General features: G+C 44.1%; 1 long non-coding RNA gene and 1 pseudogene across 3 annotated transcripts; one reads left to right on the top strand and one right to left on the bottom strand.

Annotated features, from left to right (window-relative positions):
- The first annotated feature begins 2,692 nt into the window (after positions 1 to 2,692).
- LOC125534825 (F-box/FBD/LRR-repeat protein At1g16930-like) overlaps positions 2,693 to 14,030 on the top strand; it is a 44,975-nt pseudogene continuing 33,637 nt past the window's right edge.
- On the bottom strand, positions 10,726 to 13,877 carry LOC147983324 (uncharacterized). 3 transcript variants are annotated; one of them, XR_015615628.1, is made up of 4 exons: positions 13,737 to 13,877; positions 12,175 to 12,302; positions 11,774 to 11,872; positions 10,726 to 11,099 (listed from the first exon to the last, which is right to left on the bottom strand). It is a non-coding gene; the product is annotated as an uncharacterized LOC147983324 (long non-coding RNA). The 3 variants fall into 3 exon arrangements; XR_015615629.1 differs by lacking the exon at positions 13,737 to 13,877 and adding an exon at positions 13,109 to 13,191; XR_015615627.1 differs by lacking the exon at positions 13,737 to 13,877 and having other exon boundaries at positions 12,175 to 13,052.

The raw sequence follows: 14,030 nt of genomic DNA, 5'->3' as shown, positions 1-14,030 counted from the left end.
ACCTTTAGCTAAGATGGTTCTCTTATTAAACTCGGCAGACCAGCTAATTGTTAATGCTCTAAAAAGAGTGTAAGTATCCGTCTTACAACGAATCTTACTTTCGCCCTTTCGTCCGTCGTCCCTCTCGTTTGTGGTTTTCCTGTGTCCTGAATCATTTTCCCCTCTGATCCATTTTATGCGAAATAAATGATATTCGAGAATGAGAAGAGAGCTGACACTACATGTGCTTGAAAAGATTGAGAACCTCTACTATACCATATGTGCTCATACCAGTTTATTATTACATTGACACCTTCTTGTTTATATGTAATTATCATAAAACTAGCTGGACCAATGTAGTATTGTTTTGACAGGATGAATCATAGCAGAAGGAGTGGCTTAAGACCAGTCATTTTTATACAATTCATTTCAGTTACAGAAGCATAGAAGCTAAGAATTACAGCCCTTTCTTGTACTGTGGACGAAGATTCTACCAAAAATAGCACATAACCAAGAAATATTAGCATTAACTCAGGACGCGGATTTGGTGAACATGGGTGCGCGCGCACCCTTTATGAATAGACAATTCAAAAAAATGCTAGCAAAAATCAAAAAAATCTGAATTTATTTTTTTAATATACATAGTCAACCGGTATACTCGCATATGAAGTTTCACGAAGAAATCACATCCGTGATAATCTTGGCAAAAATGACAAAATCGAAGGTAATCGAAGCTATATTAAAAAACAATGTTTAATGAATAGTATGGTCGCATTTGTATTTTCTTCACTAAGAATACCACAGGTGTAAATACATCATGAAACTTCACACGTGAGTAGAATGATCGTCTAAGGTTCATACGGCAAAATTTCAGAATTTTTTAAATTTTTCTATTATTTTTTATGAATTTACTATTCATGTGGGTGCGCGCGCACCCATGTTCACCTTTGTACTCTTAATGCAGCTATTTTCATGAAAAACAATACTACCATTAATTGAACTGAAGGTGCAAGGTGCGGGCGTCCATCAGGATATTTCCAGTAGCCCCACATCCGAAGAAGCTGAAGTGGGTGGTGCATGACTCAAGATGCATGACAGGGTACGAAGGGTGCTACAAGCTAGACAAGGGACCCGAATATGTTGGTAGCAGAAAAAGTGCAAATATGCACTTGAAGGCAACCTTCAGGTTTAGTAGGGGGAAACAATTTTGTAGAATGTCTTGTTGTTTGATGTGATATATGGCGAAGAGTTTAGGAGTCCACTAATATGTGCCAATTCTAATTCTAATAGCAAACAAGGCGTGAAGTATAGGAGAAGCTTCACCGTTTGAGCACCAAAGATATGTCATTGACTACATTGTTTATCAAGCTGCTTAGAAGAGACATGAGAAAAAGTATTATCATTTGTAAATACTATTTTCGAGTGGGATAAGCAGCAGTAGCAAGATAAATAACAATATAACGTTTAGTTTGATTTTTAATTTAGCTGAGTTTTTTATAGGGCTGACATTTATTTGGATATGATTTAACTGTTAATTAGATTTTTGACTTCAAACCTTTTGGTATAATTCACTCATTTTATTTCGAAGTTAATAACTATGGATCATGCTTTGGCCTGTAATTTCTAATCAGTATTTCCTAAATTATGATGTAGGTGTGCCATACAGCTGATTTTTGGTGCTTACGAAATGTGCAATGCATGTACCATGAAGGGGGCACTTAGTTTGATTTGCTCGCCTATACTTACGCCCCCCCCCCCCCCCCCCCCCCCCAAAAAAAAACCCCAAATCCATAATTTAAGCTGTAATCGGATTTTCTAAATTCATAGTTGACTACTACACATTGCTATTTGGATAATTATATGGTAAATCATTAATTTGACAGTAAATAATGCCTTGTAGTTTTGAAAGGAGGCAGTATTTATTTTCCACTACTTTTTTGTGCTTCGATAAATGTTATCTTTGTTGCAGTCGAATAACACAAATATTGACATTGTCATCCTTCACTATTTGTAGTAATAAATATAATATGTGTCATCTCTCATCGGCTCATCCACCGAGACATTGTCATCCTTCATTAGTTGAAATAAGTTTTTTTAGGGAAATTAGGCTGAAATAAGTTTCTTTAGCATCATTAGGCTGGCTGTTTTTAGTAGTCATTAGGCTGAAATAAGTTGTTTTTTTAGGGATGGCTTAATTTTTAATTTATTTTTTGAGAAAGAGGGATGGCAGAAATAAGTGACTCGGAAGTCTCATGGGCGTGCAAGCAAACGTGTGTCGGGCTTTGGCCCAACATCCTTATCTTCTATATCTAAATAGCTAGCCCCCACTATACTATTTCTCTGAACATGCAAGTATGTCACCTCATCATTCAACATGCATGGAGAAAGGTGCACCACGACATGCAATCATGCATAATATGGAGCCACCTCATCATGCAAACATGCATGAGAATTTACATTCTATTATGATATTTACATTATACAATAATCAAACACCACAAATCATATTTATTTTCAGTTTTAGTTCTCATATTATTACTCTAAATATTCATGTTTCATACAACCAATTTTAATTGAATATATTACAAAACATTCCCGCAACAACGTTTGGGGTATCACCTAGTATACAAAGTAGAGCGTACCATCGGCCACAGTCTACTCCACTGAATCCCCAAACCCTCGCCGGCTCATCCACCGGCGCCGCCGTCTGACCATGGCCGACCCGAGGCCATTCACCAACGTGGATCCGGCGACGGCGGATGCAGCGCGGCGGAGGGGTCGTGACCCTCATGAGCTGGATGCGGCCACGGAGGAGATGCTGACGTACATCTACTCCCTCCTCCCCCGCCGGCCGGTCAGCAGCAAGGGGCGGCTCACCGCTTTCGTCGCCGCCTCCGACGGTGTCAACCGCATCAGCCTCCTCCCCGACGAGCTCCTCCGCACCATCGTCTACCGCCTGCCCGCCAAGGACGCCGCACGCACCACCGTGCTCTCCTCCCATTGGCGCACGCTCTGGCTCTCCACGCCCCTCGTCCTCAGCGACACCCACCTCCTCCGCAAGGGCCACCGCTAGCCACCCACGCCCGCCGACTCGCCGGTCGTCACCGCCTCCATCTCCCACATCCTCGAATCGCACCCGGGGCCCTTCCACTGCGTCCACCTCGTGTGCAGCCACATGAGCGCCTACCGCGCCCAGCTCGCTCTGGCTCCAGCTCCTCACCGCCAAGGCCGTCCAAGATCTCGTCCTCGTAAACCGCCCGTGGCCGCGCGCCATGCCCCTCCCTGCCACGCTCTTCAGCATCACCACCCTCACCCGCCTCTACCTCGGCGTCTGGAAGTTACCGGACCCTACCGGCCTGCGTGGCACGTCCTTTCCCCACCTCCGTGAGCTCGGCATCTGCTGCGTTCTCATGAGGAGCCCCGTCTTGGAGATCCTCAACATCCAGGGATACATGGAAGCGCCGTGTCTCCGTCTTGCCAGTCAGAGTCTACGGTGCGTGCAAATCGGCGGCTCGAATACGGAGCACATCACGGTTGTGGATGCTCCACGCCTCGAGCGGCTCATCTTGAATGGCCCTTGGAACTTTGACAGGCTGCTGTGTACCAGCATCAGGATTGGCCACGCCCCCAAGCTGCACACATTCGGATTTTTGGACCCAAAAAACATGTTTTGGAAATTCGAGACACTATGATCATGGTACACCCCCTTCTCTTGTCCAAGTTGTAATTTTATCAAATGTATATGACAGATGGGGAGGTACAAGGCTCATTTTGTAACCTTCATTCCTCAATTGGGTAAATTTCAGGCTGGGATAAAGGTGAGCAGAAGGGCCATGGTCACAAGCGTCAAAATTCTGAATTTACATGTGCGTTTCGGGGTTCTCAGTGAAATTAAGGGCCTGTTCGGATCTCCTCCAACTTCACAGAACTTCCCAAATCTAGCTTCTCTTCTTGGCTTCTCACTCCACCGAGCGATCTCGTTTCGTTCGGCAACTAAATCAGCTTCCCATCGCGATTTTGGGCTGGGAGAAGTTGATGGGCTGTCTAGGACCATATTGGGTCGACTGGAACAACCCCAATACGGCTGTCGAGGGGACCATATTGTACCTGGAAGGCTTATTACTGACAACATTATATGTGCCTATGAGTGTCTGCATTTCATCAAGTGTAATAGATCAAAAACTTCCGGACTTTGTGCCTTGAAGCTGGATATGATGAGGGCCTACGACAAGCTTGAGTGGGATTATTTACAGGCGATCATGGTGAAACTGGGTTTTGCCCCAGCTTGGGTTGATGTGGTGATGTCTATGGTCAGGTCCGTATCTTTTTCGGTCTTATTCAATGGAGAGAAGCTGGAACAGTTCAAACCTACAAGAGGTATACGACAGGGAGATACCATCTCCCCCTATCTATTCTTGCTAGCAGCAGAGGGCCTTTCATGCCTTTTAAAATCTAATTCTCAGTCATCAATGCTTAGTGGCGTCAAGGTGGCACCGACAGCTCCTGCTGTTAACCACCTTTTGTTTGCGGATGACAACCTGCTGCTTTTTAAGTCTAGTGTGGAGGGTGCAACCAGGGTTTCAAACTTGTTGGATATTTATTGTGGAGCGTCGGGACAGAAGGTAAACAATGAAAAATCATCTATTTTCTTCAGCAAGGGGTGCCCTGTCTTTGAGAGACAGGAAGTAAAGGATGTCCTTAATGTGCAAAACGAAACCTTGAGTGAAAGGTATCTAGGGATGCCGACGGAGGTTGGTCAGTCAAAGAATGGCACTTTCAAATACCTTCGTGATAGGGTATGGGAAAGGATCAAGGGATGGATGGAGAAGCTCTTGTTTGCCTCTGGGAAGGAGGTTTTGATTAAATCAGTAGCACAAGCTATTCCGGTATTTTCAATGTCTTGCTTTAGATTGCCAAGGGGTCTTTGTGAGAGCATAACTTCTCTCATTCGTCAATTCTGGTGGGGCAGCAAACGTGGAAAAAGAAAACCGTGTTGGGTATCTTGGGATATTATGACTAATCCTAAAAACTTGGGTGGTCTAGGCTTTAGGGACATGGAACTTCTCAACCTAGCCCTGTTATCTCGGCAAGCTTGGCGGCTACTTCAAAACCCAGAGTCCTTGAGTGCGCGTATACTGAAGGCAATCTACTTCCCGAACACCACTATTGTTGAAGCTGAACTTGGATCATCACCATCGCAGATTTGGAGTTCTATTGTGGACGGGCGGGACACCATGTTGAACGGAATTATTCGGAGGATAGGAGACGGAACCACAACACATATTTGGGAGCATAATTGGCTGCCCAGGGACGGGCTGATGAGGTCTCTTTCTTCAAGGGTTGTTAACCCTCCGCAACTTGTTTCACAACTTATCAACGCCACCACGACTTCATGGAGAGAAGATCTAGTGCGGGATGTGTTCGTGCCACTGGATGCTGAAACAATCCTCAAGATCCCTCTATGCACGAGTCAGGTTGGTGATTTTTGGGCATGGTCAGAGGATCCTTGAGGCCGGTTCTCTGTTTCTTCGGCATACAGGATGATCTCACGCATCAAGGCGAGCAGAGAGGCATGGTTGGAGGAGGGGCATAATGCTTCTAACACTGCCATCAAGAAGAAGGGATGGTACTCAATGTGGTCTATGCAAGTTCCATGGCTCAAGACTCGCTGCCGACGGGTGACGTCCTACATCACCGTAATATGGCGTCTACTCATGTGTGCGCACTGTGCGGAGTTGAAGATAATTGGAGACACTCGTTGCTTGAGTGCAACATGGCGAGAAGTGTGTGGGCCTTAAGCAAAGAGGAGCTGGTTCAACACATGTGTAACGCCCCGGACACACCCGCCGGTGGTCGTTACTTCTGGCGGGATCTAGACTGCCCCCACAGATCAATACTAGTCTTTTCTGTGCACTTTGTCCTCACTCATGCGCACCCGGGAGCAACTTCCCGGTCAGTCACCCATCCCGACACTACTCCAAGCTGAGCACGCTTAACTTTGGAGTTCTGTCCAAATGGGCCCCCGGAAAAGAAGGACTTCCTTATTGATATGAGTAGTCTATCATCCCTAATGAGCCAGGCCATCACATACACCCCCACTCAGAGGAACCGACGTCCTCGTCGGGCCACAGGAACGTTCCCTCTTGGCACATACGTCTGTGCTTCCACTCTAGTACATGTGCCATGCCGTGTGCCACGACGGGTCACAAATGTCATGAACAACATGACCACGCACCTATCCGCAACCATCCGTCTAACAGCGAGGGTCGGCTCTGATACCAACTTGTAACGCCCCGGACACACCCGCCGGTGGTCATTACTCCTGGCGGGATCTAGACTGGCCCCACAGATCAATACTAGTCTTTTCTGTGCACTTTGTCCTCACTCATGCGCACCCGGGAGCAACTTCCTGGTCGGTCACCCATCCTGACACTACTCCAAGCTAAGCACGCTTAACTTTGGAGTTCTGTCCAAATGGGCTCCCGGAAAAGAAGGACTTCCTTATTGATATGAGTAGTCTATCATCCCTAATGAGCCAGGCCATCACAACATGTGCGCGAATAGAGATGGCAACATGAAGAGCTGGCTTTTTACTATGAGTGAATCACTACCAGCCGAAGACTTCTCGGAACTGATAGTCACCATGTGGGTGATCTGGCGTGCACATCGCAAGGTAATCCACAAGGGAATCTTCCAAACACCTTTTGCGGCTCATAGCTTTATCACAACTTACCTCTCTGAACTACAAGCGTTGAAGAAGCCTGTACTAAGACCGGCACCTCAGGAGGCACGACCTAATTCCTGGATCCCTCCGACGACTGGACATGTGAAGATCCGACCTAATTCCTGGATCCCTCCGACGACTGGACATGTGAAGATCAATGTCGACGCAGCTACTCCTAGAGTGGGAGGTTTTGGGGCTGTGAGCGCTGTTGCGCGTAACTTAGAAGGCATCTTTCAGGGAGCTTATGTAGTAATTTTCAGAAATATTGATGATCCCGAAGTTCTGGAAACTCTAGCGATCAAAGAGGCGTTAGCACTGGCTAATGACCTGTACATTCAGCAAGTTCATGTGGCATCCGATTGCAAGTAGGCCGTCGAAGCCATCAAGGGAGGAACTGCCTCATCTTATGCGGCAATTGTGCTGGAAATTAAGGCAGAAGCTACTTCTTTAGTTTCCTATTCTTTTAGCCATGAATTTAGAACCTCGAATGTCGAGGCTCACAAACTAGCAAAGCATGCGTTAACGCTTGGGGTTGGCCGCCATGTATGGTTAGATTACCCTGGGGATCTTTTGTTCATCCATGTAAACTGTGTGACGGGTGAATAAAGCTTTGTTGGTTTGCCTTAAAAAAATTTCCTAGCGATGCGTGGCTATCGAGGGCTGAATCGTTTCTTTTGCGTGGCTCAACGAACCGTTATCTTTGGCGGTGGCATTTCAGCTGTAATATAGGGGAACTCCAGATTCTGGTTTCTGTGGAGCTGGGTCTTGCTCACTCCAGATTTTTACACTACAATCGATCGTTACTTCTCGAAGCCAGCTTCTCGGAGATATTTCGTTCGGCTAGGCTCTGCTCCGCTCCAGAATTTGGTGAAGCGTGGAGCGGGAGGAGATCAGAACAGGCCCTAAGATAGTGCCAACATTCCTCAGATGCTTTCCCAACATCGAGAGACTCCATATTACGGTATTTGGCATTAACTCATATTCTGCTTACGTTCTTACCATTTTCTTGTCTCTAAAATGTAGCAAGTGCCTGTTGTGTGGCTCACGTCTGGAATTCAGTATTACAGAGCTTATCTGGCAAAACGTGTTTAAGATGTCCACTGTGGGCTGAGCTTTGCAGCTCCATATTTTGATTCATTATTTGTTACACATGAATTATAATCATGAGAGGCTGTATAGTGCGGACATCGTGCCAGTTCCTGTTTTTTTCTCTGCTAGTTTGGTAATTGACGCTCTCTGCTAGTTTCATTCATGGAATTATAGTCTGGGTGCTTCTTCTACATATCATATAACACACCGGGAAATATCCAATGGTTCTTGGGGACATCTGTCCCTGAAATCTCACCGGTCATCCACATTGGCCTATTAGTATATTGCATGGTCTCGTTTTGTATTACACCTTTATCTGTACCAGCAGCTCTTTGTATTTGATTCCGTAGGGCCTGTTCCTCCTGCTGTCCCACTCGCATTGAACCAGCTACTTCCTCCGCACCCACCTCTCACTTGCATACTGTTCATGTCGGAGGACAGCAGTAAACAAAGCGCGTCTGCTCCCTTGACTGTGGACTGTTCATATGCTTTTGGGATGATTGTTTTTCTTTATTTGTACTTTTACCACGTCAATGATACAGTGACATAGTAGATTAGTGGGATTAGTAGTTTATGTAGTGCCTAATTGCTCGTCAGGCTAAAGGATTAATGGATATGATTAATTGAGACATGATTTACTGCTCATGTCCAGAGGAGAGACAAATAATTTCCATCGCTGCACTTACCTACCCAGCAGAACAAAACACAGCCTCCCCGCACTGCTCCAGTAAGAACCCTAAATTTCTCCTCACCCTCGCTACCTCTCTCTTCACCGTCCCCAATTTGCAGCATCTGACACCTTCTTCATATGCTCGAGCGCTCCTGCAAGACTACGTCCCCGTGTCAGGTCAATATAAACCTCACTCATTGTTCCCATAGTTTTTGTACTCCTAAAACAAGTCAACACAAAAACTATATATTTTATCGATTATAAGTTTATGTAATAGTTCCCATAGTTTTTGTACTCCTAAAACAAGTCCAGACAAGAAACAGTTTCATTTAACAGATCACCCCCCTCCACCTCATTTTTTTGAGTGTAACGCAGAACCTTGACAGTGCCAATTGTCAACATCAATTTCTCCACTGATTTATCTGTCTGAATAAGTTTTTTCTTCCTTTCTTCAGTGAGGCAATTTTCATTCATCAGTTCTCCATGTAACTTCATTGATCTTTCAATCCTACATTTTGACTGGTGTGCAAGTTCTTCAAATATCAAATCGGCATGCATTATCACCATCATATAAGAACTCCTGTTGATACTGCTTTTCTTTTCCCCAAGACCCAGTGCAATTGAAAGGTAAAGCATTGCAAATGCTCTCCGTGTTCTGGCAGCATCATCATCTTTTAACTTCAAGACCTTCTTAGTTTCTTCCAATAGCAGGGCAGCAAGTTCAGAAACAATTATTTCTTCAGATACATCAGGTAGTTTCAGTATGCTTCAGTCTTTATTTCACTAGCCATTGGAACACCTTCAGAAACTGGAATAGTTAATGACCCACCCATCCTGTTTCCAATGATGTTAGCACAGCTGCAGCCCATGTAGTATGAACTATGTCACAATCAGCCACGCCAATTCTCAGAGAACGGTCCTCAGGCATGACATTCAGCATCAACTAAGCTGAATGATTTAGGTCAGTGTGCACTAGCTTGTTAACCCAGTCTATTCCTTCAAGTCCTATCTTTCTTATTAAGAGTTTAAGACATGTTGCTCTATAGGAAGTGCATGATACAATTTGTGCAGATCCAATGGCCTGTATCTGATTTGTTCTTTACCTCTGTTACCAGTTCCACAGCAGGCTGCTTTACTGCTTGCAGACTCTTCTAGTGGGCAAGAATCCTTAACAAGATCTATCGGGTGACAACTACTCAACCCATCCCCAGTGATCAAAGCTCTCTTATCGGGCTCCTCTGCAGATCTAGGAGGCTCTACCACATCCTGGTAATTTTTTCAACATGTTACTCAAGAAACCGAGCTATGTTTGTAATCATGTCTAATGGCCAAATCAACAAGAAAGAAATTTCTGACCTTTGATGCAGACAGTTCCGCCATTGCATCCAGCACCTTGAGCTTCCTTCTTCTTCCTTAGTCACAGAGTGGCTGTTTGCTTAACTTGGGAGGAGGACTCTGTTCAGAATAATGGATGGACTCAATGCTCGCTGTAGCTTTACCCCAGCAATTCCACCGACGCTCCATAAATGATGACCAACCAACCACCAGAATTTACTATCCTTTCATTTTATTACTGACCCAACTAAACACTGGGGGGGTTATCCTTTTAATAGTAAATATAGTGATTACATATACACGTTAACAGCATGTGTGCAAGAGAGGTCTTGTTTCTATTATTTTCCACAAAAATATTTAAAAAAAATTTCCATCACGACATCATGTTATTACATGTATCATTTTTGGAAAGTTCCAGTCCTTTGGATGTTTAAAATAACACAATTTCCCAAAGGATTTACCTTTCTGAAACGCAGGCAGAAACATGACACTACCCCAAACTGACTTTTTCCTGACGGCCAAAATCCCTCAGGAATCAACAGTTTTCGTCAGGAATGAACCCCTGCCGTCAGGAATTTCCCGTCAGAAACGGCTTGTCAGGAAAGAGGATTGTTCCTGACGGTCCCCGTCACGAATAGTGTTCCTGACGGCAATTCCTGAGGGGAGCCCCTCCCCTCCCAAACTCAAATTCCTGACGGCCCCACCGTCAGGAGATACCGTCAGGAACATCTTCCGTGGCTCTCAGGACCATACCTTCAGGAATGAGCTCAACATATATCCATGACGGCTAGCTTCGTCAGGAAAGTATGAAAACAGTCGTCAGGAATCAACCAAGACAAACCAAAAATATTATTGGAAAACAGTATATATTCACAGCCACATGCAAATCTTTTGACAATCATGCGTACACAAAGGTCACACGACCCGGTTTAAAATCACAACCAATTCCTAGGTCACAATGTACCCATCCAATTTATTTAAATCTCATTGTTCACAAGATCCACACATTCATATCCAAGTCATGATTCATGGAAGCTCGACTTGACAGGAGGTGTCACCAAGTCCGAAACACGCATACTAGTTGATTCCTAAATTGCCAGGAGAAGCAATTGACAAAGAAAGCCTAACTGCACTGCAGTTCACAATATTAACTAGTTATACTACTGGAATTCCTAAATGTTTGTCCTGTGTTGGAATAGAACTATGCTCATCCGCATGAGTAGCATGAGGATTATCTTCATCATGGGAACATTCTGCCAACGGAGTATCAGCATTCACTTGGGCTTGGAAGGTTCCATTCACCTATACAACAGAAAAATATAGGATATTTCAATGAACAACGGTGAAAGGCAAAACTGTCATACATACAGGTTTTCAAACCAAAAGGTAAGCTCCAGCTCATGACACACTTGTTGCTAGCCACCAAGCAAGTGAAGAAGACTTCTCTTATTGCCAAGTACAGGCTGCAATTATTTAAAATGTAACCGGAACATAATGAACAAAAGAAAAGAAAAGGGAAGAAAAAATAAATGGTTGCAATCCAATGACCTATATCCATAGTATTCATGGCAAATGAAATTTTGTGATGACCAACCCCCTTCACAACTTTACGTGATAGCAAACAAAATCATCACTTCATAGGAAAAATCTAAGTATGCGGAACACTAAACTGCATGTACAGAACTAGCACTACATGTAGAAAACTAGCAGTAAGCAGCATATTTATAGCTTTGCGATGCAAGTTCCGAACATCAGCAGTTTAGCATCACTAAAAGAACTTGCTGTATTTCAAGTAAGGACGGAACATGGGCATGAGCTAAAACAGTTGGAGAGCCTAAACAAGCTGCAAGGCAATCCGAAAATTCATCATCTTGAAAATGTTAAAAACAAGGAGGCGGGCGATGTAAAGCTAGCTGATAAGAAAGGACTAATATGACTAGAACTGTCCTGGGGTGGTTCCTTACAGACTTACTCACCAGAAGTTCAAGTGGAGGTGCTTGAGGGCCTTCGCCCACCCAAGGGTCTGGTGAGGAGAACGGTGGCCCCAAGTATCTACAACGACTTCTACTCAGAAGCTGTATTTGTGAAGAAAATTAGAATAACTGGGGACATACTCATAAATGCAAGTTTAGAGGTATATACATCGTGTAGTATAAGTGTTATTGGAGTAGCAGGGTGAAGCTAATGCAATGACAACCTTTTGCTATTCTACTTCTATGTTTGTGTACACAAGTTCAAGAGAAATGCAAAGGATGCCATCATTATAATTCAACTGTACTGATCATGGAACAAACAATTTATTGAAAAACAAAAATGTTACATTTTAGATTAACATTTTTCGTAGTTTTGAATAAAGAGCAAAGGTGCAGGAACTTACAAGACACTTTTGAACATTATATTATTGATGGGGCCACAATCTCCACTCTCAACCACATTTGCAAACTTCCAACTTCATGAACTTGCAAGTGTTCATCTTTGTTGCTGCCATAGGCCATTCTTCTTTTCCTACATAAGAGAAGATGCTCTTCTAACAAACAACCAACACTCAAAACTTGGACAAAACTCGATATAGAATAAAACGGCAGTAGGTGAGGTTCAGAACGAGTTCATGCTGGAACACAATCAACAGGACACTAACATTTTCTCTTAAGTTGAACAAGAAATTTAAATCTAACAGAGCATCGGATCTTCAGTCATGCAAAGGAGCAAATAATTGAAATACTAAGGTGATAAAACTAGAACTAGATCATCTCAATTGGAAGCATAAAGGAACAGACATCACACTAACTGAACAAGCAAGGGGTTCAAGAAATCAGCGAGGGAAGAGGTGAGATAATGGAGTACAGAACATAAATTTGGCTTCTGGAGCTTGGTGTTGCAGCAGTCTAAGACGTGGCTTTGAAGATGGAGAAGAACAGGAACATGTAGATGCAAGAGACGATTAGCAGCAGGTGTTGACATAGTTCAGCAGCAAGCTGTCGTTGGGGAAGAGCAGCGTCGTCATTGGAGAGGAGGTAAAAGTTTAAATTGTGCTGCAAAAAGGCTCTAAATGCTAAATGAATAAATGTTCTATCAATTATCTACAAGGAAAGAAAACATGTACGAGAACAAATAATCATTCTCAGGTGGTTAGTCAAAATATACATGAAAGACATCTTCTATTCTGTTCTCAGGTGGTTAGGGATAGCAATATATGGACAAGGATGCCGCCAAACACACCAAGCATGATTTATTGAACATGTGCCCATATGGTTACCCACAGAAGAGTTGACACATGATAACAATATATGGACAAATAAAGCATTTTGTACCTTGCTGCTTACAAGGAGCAATCCCTCCCCGTGGTCATCCTTCCATAGTTACTTGACCTCCAAAAAGATAGATCCATAGTTACTTGACCTCCAAAAAGTAATATCTGAGAACACAAATTACATTAGTGATCCATAATCCACCACATTATATAGAAGCATAATTTCTAACTCATTCTGCAGGGCCATACATCTTTCCCTACGTAAGGGAACATGTTTTTTCAACAAACTACCCATACTGGGAGGTCAAATGAAACTGAATGCAACTTACCAACACGCTTTTGGTCTGAATAAATGATAATGAGCCACTGCAGAAACATAGCGAATTTATCACAAGTACTACAAGATTACTCAATCAACATCGTTTAAGTACAAAATGAAATTGTTAACTAAAAAGGCAAAATGTACCACTGTACACAGATTTGAAACTAATTTTCAATCGTAAATAGCATTTTTTTTTTCAACATACAGAAGTTCTTTGCATGTACATAAAATGCACAAAAGTTACATATTCAGAATTAAGAATGAAATAGATTTTTTTGTAGCTGTGCAGCACATCTAAACTATTTGACACAACAGCCAGATTGGGTAGGGAAGATGAGAAAGAGGGCCTGGACGGGCAGGGAGTCACCTCTGCACGGGGAGGGAGGCGGATCTGGAAATCGCCGGCCAGGGAGGCGGATCTGGACGTCGCCGGCGAGTTGGGGTGGCGCTCGACGGCGAGGGGGGTGGCGCTCGACGGCGATGTGGGCGGCGCTCGACGGCTAGGGGGGGCGGCGCTCGACGGCGATGTGGGCGGCGCTCGACGGCTAAGGGGGGCGGCCGATCGGAACTGGACGGCCGGTACGGGGAAAGTGGCGGCGCTGGACGGGGGAGTGGGAGGAGTATCTCGATGGGGAAAAGTGGATCGGGTTCTAGGTATTTT

Source organism: Triticum urartu, chromosome 2A, assembly GCF_056163025.1.
Source record: "Triticum urartu cultivar PI428250 chromosome 2A, HENAU_Tu73, whole genome shotgun sequence".
Lineage (NCBI taxonomy): Eukaryota > Viridiplantae > Streptophyta > Magnoliopsida > Poales > Poaceae > Triticum > Triticum urartu.
Note: the sequence above shows the minus strand (reverse complement) of the source record. Positions and strands in the feature narration are given on the sequence as shown.